Source organism: Ciconia boyciana, chromosome 6, assembly GCF_034638445.1.
Source record: "Ciconia boyciana chromosome 6, ASM3463844v1, whole genome shotgun sequence".
Classification (NCBI taxonomy): Eukaryota; Metazoa; Chordata; class Aves; order Ciconiiformes; family Ciconiidae; genus Ciconia; species Ciconia boyciana.
The window spans coordinates 23,287,602-23,305,357 of NC_132939.1; positions in this window are offsets into that span (position 1 = coordinate 23,287,602).

Here is a 17,756-nt window from a genome sequence, read left to right on the forward strand (position 1 = left end):
TTGCCTTGACACTGGCTCTTTGCTAGTGGGACTTTCTTGACCTCAATGTTATCTTTCTGAATGCATGTTAAAGAAGACTAATGTCTGATACCTCTGAAGGAACAGGTTTCTCCCACAAGTCCTGGCATAGGGCATAATTGCGTATATAAAGCTACAGCAAACTCTCTGGGAAACCCTTGAAGTTTTACTGGGTGGGAATTGATCTAGAAGAGTTATTTCTTGTTGCAGAAGGTAGGAAGCAAGCACCCAGGCATGTTTAGCATAAACAGTGTCTTGACAAGCTAACAAGGATATAAAAAAAGAATTTCCCATATGGGTAAGCAAATAAATAGAACTGGCATATGGTGTAATACTATTTCCTAGTGTAAAAAAGGTGGTATCCAGATCCTGCAAGGCCTAACTCCTGCTGGCAGGTCCTCACTCCTTTATGTATTGCAGTATTTCAAATACCCCTATAAATTTGAAGGAGTTCATGCATACACATCATTGAAAACAAATTAACTTGTATTTAAAATGTAAATTCATCAAGTGCATAATTCATTATTTATATTTATGGTTTGCACATCAGTTGTGTTCAAAAGCCCTGCCAAGAATTGATACCACCTTGCATTTGATCGCTATTCACAGTAGAAATGGTCCTCCCTATATAGCCCTGGTGTGATGAAATACGTCTAGCAATAAAGCTAGAAAATCAAATATTGTTTTCCTTAAGGATATTTTTCTATTCCTATTGAAGAAGTACTCATGTTAGCATGTTTATTGTTCATGATGGTATGAACTATGATTTTAGGATGTTCTCTACTATTAAATGATGGAATTTGCTCAATGAGTCTATCAGCACCTAAGCAGCAGAAACACTGGTGAGTCCTGAATTGGGATGGCCAAAAATAAGTATGTGCTGTAGAAAAATATGTTTATTTATCATTATGGGATTATTTTCTCTTTGACGTAGTGCTACAGCTGTGGCTAAAGCTGTATTCTGTTTAGGTCAGCTCTGAAATGTAGTATTATGAATGTTTATTATTATGGTTGTTATTATGATTATTATATCTGCATTTACAACTCTTGTGCCTATTGTATAAGCCTCTGGGCATGTTTACAATTGTTCTAAAGACACTTTCTAATATTGAAGTGCTAAGAGCTGGTAACAGGCAGAAAATACCCACATTAATCAGAAGCAGTCCATAATAGCACTTGACAATTAACCAAATGCTGCACATTTATTCTATAACTGAGTACACTAAAAGTCCCCTAACTGAAATGGATACAGCAGTTTGTTCCTTCCCCCTGCCCCACCCCGTTTCTCCATCATGCTCTTGATTATAAATCTTATAAGCTGTCTTTTCATCACTACTGAAGATTAATATTTACACATCATAAATGTCCTTTACTTCTACGTGATTGGCACCCTTCTCCTCTGGGAGATTAAAACACTGCCTAATGGAAAAGACATTCTCACATAAGGCCACCTTTAACAGAGTTCTACAGTGTCCTTTCATGCCCTTATTTTATTGATGATTGCATGATTAGAAGGTAGCTTTCATTCAAAGAAATTCTATAATAATTACTTTCTGCTGCCTGCCTGAAATGTATTTATTTTTGTGGAAGAAATAACTCTGAAAGTTCAGTACTTTTGCATTTTGCTAACCTTTATGCTAACCTTTTCCCGATAAGGGATAAAAAAGCAGGTTTAGACTGTTTTGGAGCTGTCATTCACATTGACTGCAAAAATTCACATTGATTCCAGTAGAGACAGATGAAGAAGAGAAGAGAGATGGATCAGGATTTAAGTGCAGCATTATACAAAGAACTGGCAGAGTGCTTCTCATAAGAAATAAACTTCCAAATTTGTATCTTAAAGTGACTAGCAGCAAGTAAAAGGACACTTCAGTCTTGCTAAACCCAAGCATTCAAAGACCGAAAGACAACCCCACAGAAATTAAGTTGATTTCAAGTCATGACTTGCTTTATTATAATCCCATTTTATTGGCCTTTTGAGACTTCAGTTCAATTTAAATTTTGTTTCCAAGCTTTTCTGTGCAGCTAGAAGCTCTGGAGAAAATACTTTAAAATATAGAAAAACACAGAGACACATAACAGCTCTAGGAGGTGGGAATGTAATGGCAATATCTACAAGCATGACAGCTGGTATGACCAGGATGCAGAGTGATGAATCTAGATAGTAAGGACCCTGCTCATTTCTCTAGTAGTGTTATCAGTTATGGAAGTAAGAGATAGGGAAAACATATTAATGACTTATTTCTGTTTCCAGTAAAGGCTTGCTTCTTGAATTAAGTTTTTAGTCCTATGTTCCCTCTAGTTTTAAAAGTTTCAGGTGATGGCTCTTAGAAGCGGAGAACCATTCTATATCAACTCATTCGTACTCACACACTATTTTTTCTGTATATGACTCTTATAACAGCACACTTTCAGTTGTTTTCCTGCAGATACATAGATCATGACTGACACTTTCAAAAAAGGTAAGTAAGGTTGTGAGCATGCCCCATATTTTGTGTTACACTCTAAAACTTCCATTTCTCAGAAGACTGTTCCTAAGCACTGTCTGAAAATCAGGTCTTTGAGAGATCTCACAGCTAATAGCCACATTTGAAAACGTTGATCTCTGCTGTTAAAAATACCTTCTTTCTATTTAATATTCCAGACTCTACTCTTTATTCTTACAAAGGGAAAGGAACAGGTACTAAATATAATAGAAAGATTCATTCAGAATATATTTATGTAAAGAAAATGCAAAGGTCTTAAGACTGTTTCTGTCATTCCATTGGGGGACATAATTAAACTACAGCAATTCAATTAGTATGCTCTTTACTTAAACAAGAACTCGTAAGTAGTTTAAATAGAAGATTTCATCTGCAGAAATAGTGCAAAATATCTATTAATCAGCCCCATCAAAAAGTAGCCTAATTCTCATCCCTGCTCATCTGGGAGTGCAGTGCATATTAATACCTGACTTTAAAACCAACTGAAATTACTAAAAATCAACTCCACAAACAGATTTTGGATTTCCTCTAGGCTGAAGAATTAAGTTATTTAGACCATATACTTATTTCTAACAATCAGAGCTAACTAATAGTGCAAGAGTTGCACAGGCTGTAATGTAGATTTTAAGAGCAGCTATTTCCTTCTTACCATGGAGCGCATGACCAAGGCCAGTGGTATTAATTCTCTTTGGTTTTGAGAAGCATAGACATACTTTGCTTGGTCAGACTCTACTTCTTCTGTAGGCTGATGTACTAATAAGTAACTTCCAGCAAGTGAAAAAAACACTGCAAAGCAATAGTTAGCTTCAGTTGTTTAATTTAAACATTAAATATTTCACTTGCTTTATCACTGTAATTTTCACATTTAAATTTTCAGTTCTCTTGTCAAACACAAAGTTGTGTTCATGGTTCCAATACTGTAAGGAAAAGTTTTACACCCACCTCTTCATGGTTATTATTCTAATGCAATTTAAAACAATCTCATGAAAACATGATTCCTCATATTTAGTGAAATAGAAAAAGCAAATTACTGTTATCATTGGGGTCTCTTGATAATGTTAAGAAATGTCTCAAGAATTTTGCTTGGGTTTATAGCTTGTAAAACACTGTGTACCCTGGAGAGATTATCTATCATTTTCAAGGAGCAAACAGATTTTACATGCTTACCCATACCTTCACCCAAGCACAAGATTGAAGAGCACCCAACATGTACAGCTTTTTTTCAGACCATTCATCCAACATACTGCACAGAACAGCTGGTCTAGCACAAGGTAAAAGCATATCATAATTTTCTGCTACTGACTACTACAAATTACCACCCAGATTAAAGGGGGCAGGAGAAAAGCAATTGAATGTTCCCTTAACTTTCTCAAAATGGTAGTACATATCTTAAACTGATTATTTAAGGTTAATTTTTCTGTTTCCAGAGAACTCCAGCCACAGTTTAGAAAAGGATGGATGACAGAAGTGTAATTATGCAAACTTATTATGGGTTAAGGTTAGCACACACAGAGGAGGAAGAAGGAAGTATGAGAGAGGGGAGCAGTCATGGTGGCTACCTGACTTACTGCAAGCACGGGGGCATTTGGTGAGGGATCTGTCATGTGAGGAGAGACAGAGTGATTTATTTCACTTGGGTAACACCTAGGAACTATCCATTTGTTTCCTAGACTGTGAATGCAAATTGCAATCTAGAGATAGGCAGTATGACAGGTTAAAATTTGAATGCAGGGAAAGACCGACCCATTATTTTCATTCTCAGTCACGATAATGATAAACTTTACTGTAAACAGGCCCCAAAGCACAATCAGCTCAATCTTTGTTATTTCAGCATAGTCAACTTCTTTTCTACTGAAGTGAATCACATAAATACAAACCAGTTTTGCTTCCCCTGTTTGGCTCACTCACCTGTCAACTAATAGTTCCTGCACAGCATTCCCTGTTCTTTCATTTTTAAAGGCAATTCAAATGAGAAACATGGCTTAGTTCTTGAACAGCAGTAAAACTGAAGCTGAAAAGCCAAGATAATCAACTATATTCCAAGAAGCTATATATTCTGAAAGAAAGGCATATGCTTTCCATGCAATATTAGTGCTGTTCAGGTTTAACTATTGGAAATCCATGAAAAATTAGAGAGACAAGGTAAATGTTGGACTTGTGGTAATAAGATATTTGAAATATGATCTAATTGGGGGAAAAATGACTCACAGAATACAGTATTTGTGGCAGAAGAGTTGAATTCTGAGTAATGAAGAGAAGAGAAAAAACAACCCCGTGAAAAAAGCATGCTAAAATTCGCTCAAAACTTTCATTTGCGTGGAAAAAAAAAAGACGGTCACTTCCAATCAGCAGAGTCCCATGGAATACTCCAGGTACATTGCTGAAGTGTTGTCACACTGCAGTGACTCAGATAAACTATAGGGATCCAGTTTCCTCTGTTATGTGACAGAAACCATTGCTGTACCAGTAGATTTGTATTTTTCCAAAGAATGTCTGGAGTAACAGCCACGTGAAACACTGTTAATAAGAATGAGCATGAATTATACCTATGCACTGGAAGGCAGAGTTTTGCTGGTACCGTTCACCAGGCACCTTTTCAGAATTTGCACTGCTGTAGGATTCCACTGATGAACCACTGATCTGACCTCTTTTTGACTGAATAACCTACCATATCCATTTATGCCCTACCCCCCAACATTTAAGCATTTAAGTATACTACTGGGTGTTTTCTAACCAGGGCAAATGTTTTATAATTCTGTCTTATGACTTAATCACACCTAATACATAAGTTATGTTACTGTTTGTACCATTGCAATATTTAAGCTATAAAAGACAAATTCTGTTCAAAACTTTATTGGCGTATATCTAGAAGAAGGACACTGAAATTTTTGTCACATTTTGGATAGAACGGGCCCAGAAAAAGTACCGTGATTTATATTGCTATTACTGGAAGCAGTATTTGGCTCAGCATCTCTGGACAGCACTAACTTTAAGCATGAGAGCAGAGTGTATGTCATTACCAATAGCTACAGCCTCAGTAGACAAATTAAAACCTGGAAAGTTAAATGACTAGGAAAAAAATGGTACACAAATAAAAATGGTTCATTTTGTGCTGGTTTTGGCTGGGACAGGGTTAATTTTCTTCACAGTAGCTAGTATGGGGCTATGTTTTGGATTTGTGCTGAAAACAGCGTTGATAACACAAGGATGTTTTAGTTACTGCTGAGCAGTGCTTACACAGAGTCAAGGCCTTTTCTGCTTCTCACACTACCCCAGCGGGCAGGCTGGGGGTGCACAAGAAGCTGGGAGGGGACACAGCTGGGACAGGTGACCTCAACTGACCAAAGGGATATTCCATACCATGTGACATCATGCTCAGCATATAAAGCTGGGGGAAGAAGGAAGAGGGGGACGTTCAGAGTATGGCATTTTGTCTTCCCAAGTAACCATTATGTGTGATGGAGCCCTGCTTTCCTGGAGATGGCTGAACACCTGCCTGCCGATGGGAAGTAGTGAATGAATTCCTTGTTTCGCTTTGCTTGTGTGAGCAGATTTTGCTTTACTTATTAAACTGTCTTTGTCAGTCCACGAGTTTTCTCACTTTTACTCTTCTGGTTCTCTCCCCCAACCCACGGGTGGGAGAGTGAGCAAGCGTCTGTGTGGTGCTTAGTTGCTGGCTGGGGTTAAACCACAACAATTTCCACTCTTTATTTCATTCTTACATCTTTCAGCAGGGAAAAATAAGCCTACAAAGATTCAGGATGAACACCATCTTCATGGAAACCATCCATCCTAAGTAAATCCCAGACATGCAGTACAATACAGGAGGCCAAATTATATGCAATAACCCATTCCAAATGCTGTACATGTAATACAATCAATAGCCTATTACCTTAGTCTTATCCACAAACCAAAGTAACAAAATTAACAGATCACAATCTCCAAGCCAAGCCCAAAGCAGGCAAAACATGGACTATGAGTTACACAGTATGAGTAATGATCCAGAACTCTGTAAAATTTTGGACTGCCTTGAAATCGTCAGTACGATGAAATTCAAAAGTTTTGGTTTTAGTGGAATATATTATTGAGAGCTATGAGTGCTACACTGCTGAGTTGTAGTTTATCATAGATAACTTACCATCATTAGATTTGTTGCTTGGCTATAAGTAGCAAGGATAAAATATTTATTATTTGCAAATATATAGTTCTTGCGATTGATGTAGCAAGCAGTACTGATGAATAACAGCAGTAATGGTACTTCACTAACATTTATTACATTTCATGTAACACTGGCCCTGAGGGTGGCTGGTTATCAGGATGAGATTCGGACAGAACTGCTTCAAATTCCCTCATTCTCAGTCTCTTGCCAATTAAATGGCAACCTCCAGTTGACGCCTGTTGTTTCAAAAGTTACCACCCAAAGCACCAGCTGCCAAAATGCTGTTTATTTTTCATTTTTGTGGAACACACCTGGGTTGGTGATTTATAAGAAAAAAAAACAACGACAAAAAAACCCCAACCAAAACAAAACATTTACATTATGGTCTGAGGCAGCTGGGATTCTTATTACTGTGGTGATCATCAACTGAAGTATGGTAATTTCATTCTGTTACCCTTTATTACTTCAGGTCAGGCTTTCATGCCACATGTCGGATAAATACCATCAGAGACTGGATTCAATTTTTCTTTCCCTGGGTGATATGGCTCATCCTCATATACCATCAAATGGTCCATGCACAAATATCAATACCTCTCTCCTTTCATTTATAAAGCATTGTTCACTCTGGAAACAGACAGGTCTCATTTATTGACAGAATGTGGGCAGTAATCATAACCAGGGAAAGGTCAAAGTAGTCCCTTGGTGCTCCGAGCAACACAGAGAACATAAGGAGACACCTGCAGGAGTGGACTGATGATGTTTGGTTGATCTTTTAGAATCAACAAAATAATATAAGGAAATGAGGATGAGTTTTGGTCAAAGCAGAAAATAACTGATGGTGTTTCAGACAACCAGTATAACTGATTTATTTGTGTCCAAGTAATTCAACTAATAATCAGCTAGTATATAGGTGAAACCCACACTTACCAGGACTGAATGAATACTGTAAATAACTTCGCTGTCATGCCTATTTATCAAAATTAATGAATATACTGTGTCTCCAACTGTTATATGGAGACAACATTTATCTATGAATACACTAATGAATATGTACCCTATTTGCTATGGATATTGAAACAATTTTATACAAACGCTGTGAAGTCTTTATAAGCTTTAAGGGAAATTTAGTATATACAGTTATGAGTATTTGCTCCAGAAACCTAGTTCCAGTAATTACCCACATTCGAACTGCAAACAGAAACACATGCTGTGACCTTCTGGAATAGGTCCAGTGAACACTGCTTAAATTTCAAATGCCAAAATGTTTTACTGATCTCCCTACAAACAAACTGCAGCACAAGAATTATCTATATAAATTATTTTTTTCAGCAAATTCTAAATGGAAGGAAGTCATGCTCTATTTGTTGAGAAATGCCAGGTAGGTACAAAGAGCTGAAAGTAAAAAATAAACATATTTGCTAATGATTGTTGCCTGAGATCAACATCTTCTACTGACAAATCTCTTGCAGCTTTTTTGGAGGTGGTTCTAGCTGTCTACAGATGACAGGACGCAAAAATCAGATTTTATCCATACAGATATACTTACGTTGATATTCTTTGGTTGTTATATCTGAGTATAAATTTAGACTGAGTGTGGATTTCTCCTAGACGTATGTAATATGAGAAGCTGGATTTGTTTCAGGTGGATTTGGTGTATGGAAACAGAGGGTACGGACTATAATACTGGCAAATTTGAGGAAGATATGGGAGTTCTATCTGGTATATTTTGTAGAGTTCCTGATAACTTGTTTCCATCTGTTCTTAGTACTGATCATTTGCTCTTTTGTTATACTAGCAAAACAAATAAAAGTGACTACTACAACACTGCAAGACAGTGATGGTTTTTTACTGGTGCCATGACTGGTTATCTGGGAAAGAGTTGTGTTCCCTGCCTTGCGCTAATGTCTATCTCCCTGAAAAATGGGGAGATTGAAGCATACGTGCTGGCAGCAAACAGATTAAGGAAGAATGATCTTGTGATTTTGTGAGAGGCTAGGGGTCAAATTGCTCAGCACTAGTAAGCAGTGTAGTAGGAGATCCTAAATAAAAAAGAGCTTTTGTTTCTGACATAGACTGTCTTGATCTTGAAAAAATGCAGTAATCTCTCTGGGCTAGGCTGAGTCAACAAATCAATCCATGTTTTTTGAAACAGCTCCATCGTGTCTTTCTTCTCACCTGGGAAAGTTGCTCCTTGGATAACTGCTCTAAAGGGCCTGTGCTGTGGTAACTGGAAGGGGTAGAGACATGATCCTGCATATTTACTTCAACAATAAAGAGTTAAAGCAGCTTTACCTACACCTCAAATCCCAATCCAGACAACATCAGAGAATCTGTGCTGTTGCCTGGCTTTGCAGAGTCATAAGTTTAGTAACTTTTCTTTGAATTTCCCATTTACAGCATGGAGTTAATAGCACCTATCCACTCCTTGAGAAGCCTTTTTTAAATTAAATTAACTGTTAGAAGACATCAAGCATTTTACAGGCCAGTACACATGGAGAGATGCAAAGTATCACTGTCAATAGTTCCACCTCTATAACAAAGTCCGGAATCTTGAGATGAGACATGTAGGTGCCCTACAGTTGTGTACTGTTTCACTTAATCTCTCCTTTTAGCAGCTGTGATGCTGTAACCATGAAGCTCTAAGGTTTGTAGATAGATACACTAAGTAAGTCACCTGGTCTAACAAAAAATACTGCCTCTTCCTAAAAATGCTGTGTAGCTTATATAACTCAACTGCCTTTTAAAACAAATCTAAAAAATGCCCTCTTATATTTCATGTGTCTTCAAGAAAATATACTGGTGTTAGTTCAAGCTATTCAAATAGAAAAAAGTATCAGTCCATAATCTGGTCAGCATGCACATTTATGACAAACAGAAAAATATTAGTGGGCTGATACCAGATTCAGGTTGATATAATGTTTAAAGGTTTATGTTTTACAGAGTATTCCTGACAGCTTGTAGACATCTTCAAAACAACCTTTAGGAGCTAAACCCCTGTTTTTGCTAGTGGTTTATGCCAGTACATATCAGATGACTAGCTTGGCTACATCAGTGCAACTACAGTGTGATGACCTGACTGTAATTCAGCTGAAGTTCAGGGTCTGCTTTAGTAACTAATAAGAATTATCAAATGTTGCCAAACTTGTTTTCTTTCCTTTTTTTTTTGTTACAAAAAAAGAACCAACAAGACATCATATCAGTCTATATCAGTCTATATCAGTTAGCCCAATTAGAATATCTAACAATAAAGTGTAAGTTAGTTTCACTACATATGGAAATCAATAAAGGAAGAAGTTATTAGAAATTACAAGGAATTTAAGCTTGGATTAATTCTGTTACCTTTGACAAGTAGGCACATGCAAGTTACAGCATAAAACAGATATTATATTTTCATGGAAAAAGCTGGTGTTATTTTTATGTTCCAAATAATATTGTATTTTTTTCTTATAAAATCCTCTTATGAGAAAATACCATCAGTGTAAACATCACCAATCTAGATGTAATATATTAAAAAACCAAAAAAGATTGGTGATGTTGTTTTGCTTTAGTAGCCCTGGAAGTAGCCCTGAGTAGAAGCACAATACAGTCTAGCACATTTTGCCACATTCTGCCTATTACGGCTACATACTTCACAAAATAAACCCTGCTTCCCGTTGCAGTGAGTGGGAGGTTTCCTCTTACTTTTCAAATAGAATTTCAGGTTGCTATTACTTGGCTGTTTGATAGGAATCCATGTAACTGTTACTCTATCAAGTAAAATAAACAAATTGAGCTCCATGTTACTCTGTTGTACTGTTCAATGCATGAAAGGATGAAGATGGGGTACCAAGTACTCACAGAAATGTCACAATTTCCCAAAAGTTTAGTGAATTTTAATGTAGCTATTGTTTCATCTTCACATTTACATAGGGAGGTGCAGTGTTTGCTGCTTGTTCTTCATCACATATTCACCTGTTCAAAATATTTCAGTCATACAGCCAGATGGGCAACTTAACCAATCACATAGCAAATAGTCAAAGTGAACAGTTCATAAATATCCCAAAGGCTGTGTCGTGGTTTAGCCCCAGCTGGCAGCTAAGCACCACGCAGCCGCTCGCTCACTCCCCCCTGGTGGGATGGGGGAGAGAATTGGAAGAGCAAAAGTAAGAAAACTCGAGGGTTGAGATGAAGACAGTTTAATAGGTAAAGCAAAAGCTGCACACGCAAGCAAAGCAAAGCAAGGAATTCCTTCACTACTTCCCATGGGCAGGCAGGTGTTCAGCCATCTCCAGGAAAGCAGGGCTCCATCACGCGTAGTGGTTACTTGGGAAGACAAACGTCATCACTCCAAATGTCCCCCCCTTCCTTCTTCTTCCCCAGCTTTTATACTGAGCATGACGTCATGTGGTAGGGAATAGCCCTTTGGTCAGTTTGGATCAACTCTCCTGGCTGTGTCCCCTCCCAGCCTCTTCTGCACCTGGCAGAGCACAGGAAGCTGAAAAGTCCTTGACTAGTGCAGCAACAACTAAAACATCTCTGTATTATCAACACTGTTTTCAGCACAAATCCAAAACATAGCCCCATACCAGCCACTATAAAGAAAATTAACTCTATCTCAGCTGAAACCAGGACAGGCTGACATTTGTTCATGCAAATTCCTGGAAGAATACTTATGAACAACAAATAAATTAGCAGAAATCTGAGTTAGATTATAGATCTGTGTTGACCAGTGAATATCACAAAAGCTCTATCCCTAGTTTGTTAATTCTGATATCACTTCTGTTCTCTACTACTGCAAAGAAGAGTCACTTCTGACTGAGTTGCTGACAGCAGTGGTTTTAATATTTAATTTTTCTTGCTAGAGAGAAAACCTTGTTTAGCTGTGAACCCCCTCAGCTGACCAGATGGACATAATACTTCCACATATGTGGGAAAGTTACCTTTAAAAAGGACAGCAATGAACTTTGAAACAAATTATGAATGTTGTGTTATCTTATTTCTGAGATAAAACAAAAGTTAACTGTCCTCAGTTAAAAAAAATATGAGGAAAGTGAGGCATAGAGGGTTAAGCAATTTATTCTTACGCCAGAACAGGAAAAAGTGCTCAGACTGCTATTCCAATGGCAAAATCATAAACAATCCCTTTTACTTCCAGGTCACTAAGCAACTTATTTCCTATTAGTGCCACTCAAATGTCTTTGCACACTAGGGAAGAGTTATCAGATATAACCTTATGCCTTTTTATTATTATTATTATTTTTTTAAATATAGCTTTGGGTACTCATAAACCTGAAATTTTAATCATAGCCTTTGCACTGACTCATGACCAAATAGCAGATCCATTGGCCTGAAGTACACAATGCAGAACACAGACTTAGGCATTTTGGAAGTATGTTTGTTTTCATGTTTTCCTTTTCCACTGACTATAGCTATTATATCTGGAGTGACTCCATTTTTTCATCCCTGCTTACCCATATGTATTGCTATTGCACAATTACCTCAGGACAACCCTCTACACTGATAATAATCTAAGGTGAAAGAAATTGAAAGGAGAAAAAAAAAACACCTCCTTACTTTTCTCTATGTAAAATGCTTCTGTTATTTCTCTGTGTAATCAATCTATATGATCAACATTGGCTTGTGAACGGTATGCCCTAAATTTTCAAAAGTATTTGAATAATATAAACAATACTACAAATACAAAGTAATAAAAAATACTTTTCAAATTCTTTATGTATAGTAGACATTGAGTTCTTAAAAAAGTTGACTCAATTTCAGACCATCTTATGATTACAAATTAGAATAACACACAATCTTCATTACAAATAGATTAATAGCATGAAAATACAACTGTAAAAAACCAAACCATTTGTAAGTTGATAATGTGGTCATGACCTTACACTTTTGACAATGTTTACCAATGACCTTTCAGCAAGTCTATAACACAGTGTTGGTGAAATTTGGAGGTATCGCAGAACAGGCACAGATATTTATGCACAGAAAGGCTTCAAGGTATCATCATGGGAATGATTAAAGAACTGGGGACAAGACAGAGACCTAAATGTCTTTAATTTATCCCCCACAAAAAAAACCTGGTTTGGTTAGTTTAAAAATACTAACATGTGCAACATCTGGAAAAGTATGGAAGCTAATCAACAGCCTAGTAGACAAAAAGATATATTTATAGCTGAAATGTGAAGCTACGCAAAATGAGACTACAATAAACTGGACAAAGTGCATATTACCTAGATTGTAGAAAACTGGCTACTGGAACACACGAAAGATCGTGGTAGTTGTTACGTTATGGCTGCAGGGTTTAAAAACAAGTTTGTCCATATTTTCTAACTATTACACAGTAAATTGAATGGGATTTAATTCAAGGAAGTTCTACAGTCTGTATCACACAACTCAGTGAACACTGTGGTCCTATTTGGCTTTTCACTTTGGGAATCTGTGTAATATCAGGATACCATCTATCTTTGCACAGGACTGAGCAACCAGCCATCAGAAAAGCCTCACCCTAGGCAGTTTGCCTGGTGCTTGGCTGTAAGTTTTCTTCTCTCATGCTGGGCTGCTGCTTTTTTCTGCTCTCAATTTGTAACTCCCACAAATCTGTCTTGGAGTACATTTGTGTGAAGACTGCTGCTTCTACCCAAATGCTTTTGATCAGTGATAAAGAGGGCTATGCTGTTTGCACTGTTTCTATGTGCGAAGTTTTGTGCTTCAGTCTATTAATGTGGAATCTGTCTCACATTTGTCTCTGATTTTTTTAAAAAAATTTTAGTATAGAACTTTATTTCATTTTGAACTTTTCATGCTGCTTAATGAGCCTCTTCATGGCAGGCTAAAAAATGCAGGGAAAGGGATAAGTCTTGCTTTGATTTGTCCTTTTGAGAAAATGAGTTTGCTCCTCATAAAGGAAAGGGACATCTCAAAGCCCAAGGATCTTAAAATCCCATGGAAGCCACGTATTGGCAGCCTTCCCTTCTGGTAGCAGAGCTCCACATGAAGCCATGCATACACACAGTCTCTCATTACTGGCTGAACATGACTCATCTCTTCACAGAAAAAGACAGGGGATTTTACTGTTTGGGAACAGAGTTAAAGATGTGAATATAAATATCTGTTTATCATTTAAAAAGTGCAGAATACATTCTGATTGCAATTACTTTGGTGTAAATCTGAAGTAACTTTATGGAAATTCAGATCAGGATATGCCCTCAAACTCAAAATGAAACTGGTAGTCAGAGAAATTATTTCATTGACCATGAGGACCTGAAAATAGAGAGAAATTGTAATGGTATCAGATTTTTTTGACAGAACCAACTTGAACTTGTTTTGGCTTTTTAAAATAGAGCATAATAATTACATTCATAGGAGCTGGCTGAGACTGGGCAGCCAATTCACAGGTGGAAGGAACATCTGACTAAATCCTTTTTAGCAGGGAAGCCGCCAGTGCATGCACCTGGCTTTTTGTTGGAGTCATTTCTATCTGCCAAAAGCATCGTAGTGAAATGATGGGGAAAAATAAACAAGGAACAAGGCATGCTGGAATTTTAACTAAAACAGCATCTTGCCAGAGTTTGGGAAAGGCTAGGGGTAGCACTGGAGGGCCTGGTGCCTTCCCACCTGCAAAACAGGGGAAAAGGAAGAATTTTGGGGACTTTATCTGTGTTTCTCATGTTTTTCTAATATTTTTTATTTGTTTTTCAGCAATCACGAGGACCATATTGTTGGACAAGAGCCCTATTCTTTAGGGATTTTAAACATGCAAACAGAATTCTGGGTCTTGTTCCAAGGAGATAATACACAGTGGTTTGTAAACGTTTGCAAATTATGTCAAGCTCTTGCTAATAATATTTAAGAGCCGACAAGTTTCAGTTTACACGCTGAGTTCACAAATGAGACATGTAACTTCTGGATAAGCATGGTGTACCAGGAGTCGCTGGCCTTACTAACCATTGTAATTAAATGTCCAGAATGTAACCTAAGTGCTCAGGAACTAAAGGTGAGAGTGTGCAATGAGGACTGAGCAAGTGGAGAATACAAGAAAGACCACACTCCTTCACACTATAAAGCTCCATAATTTGCTATAATCACTTCTTTTCCTGGTATCCATTAATTAATTTTTTCTACTTAAAAATTACAATAGAAATAACAAATATTATAACCTAAAATAAGTGTAAAAGAGAACAGGGTCCTCTGGGCTTGATCCATATTGAATCTCCTAAAAATCTCACAAAATCTTTCCAGGCTTAGAATGGCCAACACATCTCATTGCCACCCTGAAGGTTTCTGTATAGGGGGCATGCCAGGCAGATTCTTGGTCCCTGTACTGCTGGGTCATTTTTCATGCTCCATGTATTTCTGACTCCTAAAATAGGCTGTTGACAGCCAAAAGCAGCTACTGTACCTAATTCCTTAGTCCCTTTGTCAAACTCGTCACTGGCAAGAGGTGAAGCCAGCTCTGAGCCTATAAGCTAAAGCAAAATACTATAACTTACACCAATTTGCTGACGTTCGTCAGACCTCTCCAAATTCTGCCTTGCACATTTTATATTTCATCCCACTCTGTCTCCTTATTTTGTATTGCACTTCTCTGCATGTGGAAGGCAGTTATTTGTCACTAATAGAAAGACTTCTCAGAGAAGTTTTTGTATCATTCTTCTTTCTGACCCTCTCCTCAAAGAGGAAAGAGGGAGCGCTCCAGCTTCTTGCATTTGAAGAGGAAGAAGATACGTTGCATTTCTTTTACAGAAAAGGAAGAGAGAGCAGAAAGGGAGGAGGTCTATGCTACTGAAAGCTACTGTGTGCAGCAAACACTTGCTCTCTTTCCTCTTCCCTCCTCTAAAAGGAATTGCAGGGCTTGGTTGCTAACTTGAAAATCCTCTCCTTTTTGGAAAAAAAGTAGATCATGTCCAGGTATATCCAGATATACAAGCTCCTGATTTGAGCAGCACTGGGAACTGGAGAGCAAAAATTATCCTAAACTTCATTAAAAAGAGCAATAAATAAGATATTTCTAGGGACCTGTAGGTCCCTGCAGGAAGTAGTGTTAGTTGAAATTCATATGAATGAAATTCATTTTATAGACAGTATATACCCTGACATTCTACGAAGGGCAAAGCAACTCCCTGGACAAGTATATAGTAACTGTTTTCGAGTAGAAAGTGGGAATTGTGGTTTCATTATACTTCCCAGCTTTGACCTGAGTAATTTACAAATGAACTCTCCTGAAATACGTTCCTGAAGAGACTGGCCCTGATTCAGCTTTCTTTATTTATTTCCTCTGTACAACACTAGTTTGTTTAGTGCATGCAGTGAGAAAGTACATGAAAAACAATTTTCCTTGTTGCACAAAATAAAATGCAACTCCGGCATGTCATAGCCTTGAAACACTTCTTCACGGACCGTATAATGGATTGACAGATATGAAGGTGGATGTCTTTTAAAACTTGTATTTCTGTTCATGTTCCTTTGACCTGTGGTTGTGTTCTGTGTATATAAAAGCAGAATGATGAAATGACTGAAGTTATTGAATACAGTTTGGAACATTACTTAAGAAATACATTTCAGTCAATTCTGACTGGTGAACTGTGTCTGAAGCCGTAGAAGGTTATAGAAACTGGTGTCCTGAACCATGCAAAGATATCATTCAAGTGCTAGACATTCTCTGTCCCTTGTCAATGTTTTGCCATGGGCACCAATAATCTACCAACTTTTATATTAAAGCCAGTAAGATCCTTCAATATATGATCATATCCTCTCTCCGTGAGGTGACACACATTTTTCCCCTCTCTTTGCTTTTCTTTAAAAGGCAAATGGAAAAGAAAATAAGCGATATGTTTTCATGCAGAGATGACTTTTGTTTTGTAGGCGTTCATCTGTTCCAGCTGCTTATTCCTCACTCAGAGTCATAATCCTCTGATAGCCACATCACAATTAGCAGTAGAGAAGTCTGAGATGCACATTCAGAGGATTATGACTTTCAGAGAGGAAAAGGCACCAGAAGTGAATGAAGTATGCAACATAAATCCTGTCTTCATGTAAATATGTTTAACAATAAAAGCAATGTTTCACACACATTAAAAAAAGAAGAAAAATATATTTGCAGTATTCTCTAAGACCTCAAGTGAATAGAGGAGTTCAGATACCACTGAAGTTAGACTCATAACTCTCGTTAGATTTTTGAAAAAGTACAGACAAAATATTTTTCAAGTGTTTAAAAATTTCTGTAACTTCTGACAAGACACAATGAACTTGTTCAATAGGCAGGGTAACACAGAGAACCAGCCAGGCACAATCTCAGGTAGCAAGAAATATCCTGATGTTTATTGGCAAAACTGATCAGTTAAAGCAGATGAAATTCCTACACCCATGATCCCCATGATTATTCTCTACTTCAGTGATATTCAGTGATAAATAGAAGTGCCAAGGTAGAGTGCTTTTTTGCCAGCTGGATCAGTGACCTAAGCCTTGAGTAATGGCAGACCTAGCCACTTGCAGTTTTAATGACTCCAATTGGGAAACACATTTCAACAGATACACTTGTGTGAAGATGGAAAAAAAAATCATCTGGTGTTAAATGTATTTAAGATAAAATTGTAAATTCTATTGATCTTTGGCAAAAGTTGATGAGTAGAAAAAAATGTTTTCCTCCAACTTATAAATATATTTGTCAGAGCAGACCAAGGGTTTGGAACAAGAACAAGTAATCATTCTGGTCCTTCTAAGGTACTATTTTTGTTCTTGCAAGCAGTCTTCAAAATTTTCTGTAAACACTGCCTGCTTACTTGAAGCCCTGTTCCTGAGCTGAGGAAGAAGATAATTTATCATCTTAAATATCTCAAATTGTAATTCTGATGGTACCCCTCCCTCTCAGTGTCATGGGGAAGGAGAAGAGGAACAGAATTGTTCGGTGCAGTGCAGAGCAGGGCACACAGCTCACACAGAAGAGGATCTACCAGTCCTTTACCCATCTCCTCTCTCCTCCACTAGGACTTTATGTCTGCTGCTCCTGAACTAGCAACTGAAAAGATGTTTCTCCATGTAACCTCTATGTAACATGTAAGTGTAAAGTTTATGGTAGCATCTATAATATGGTTTCATATTATACA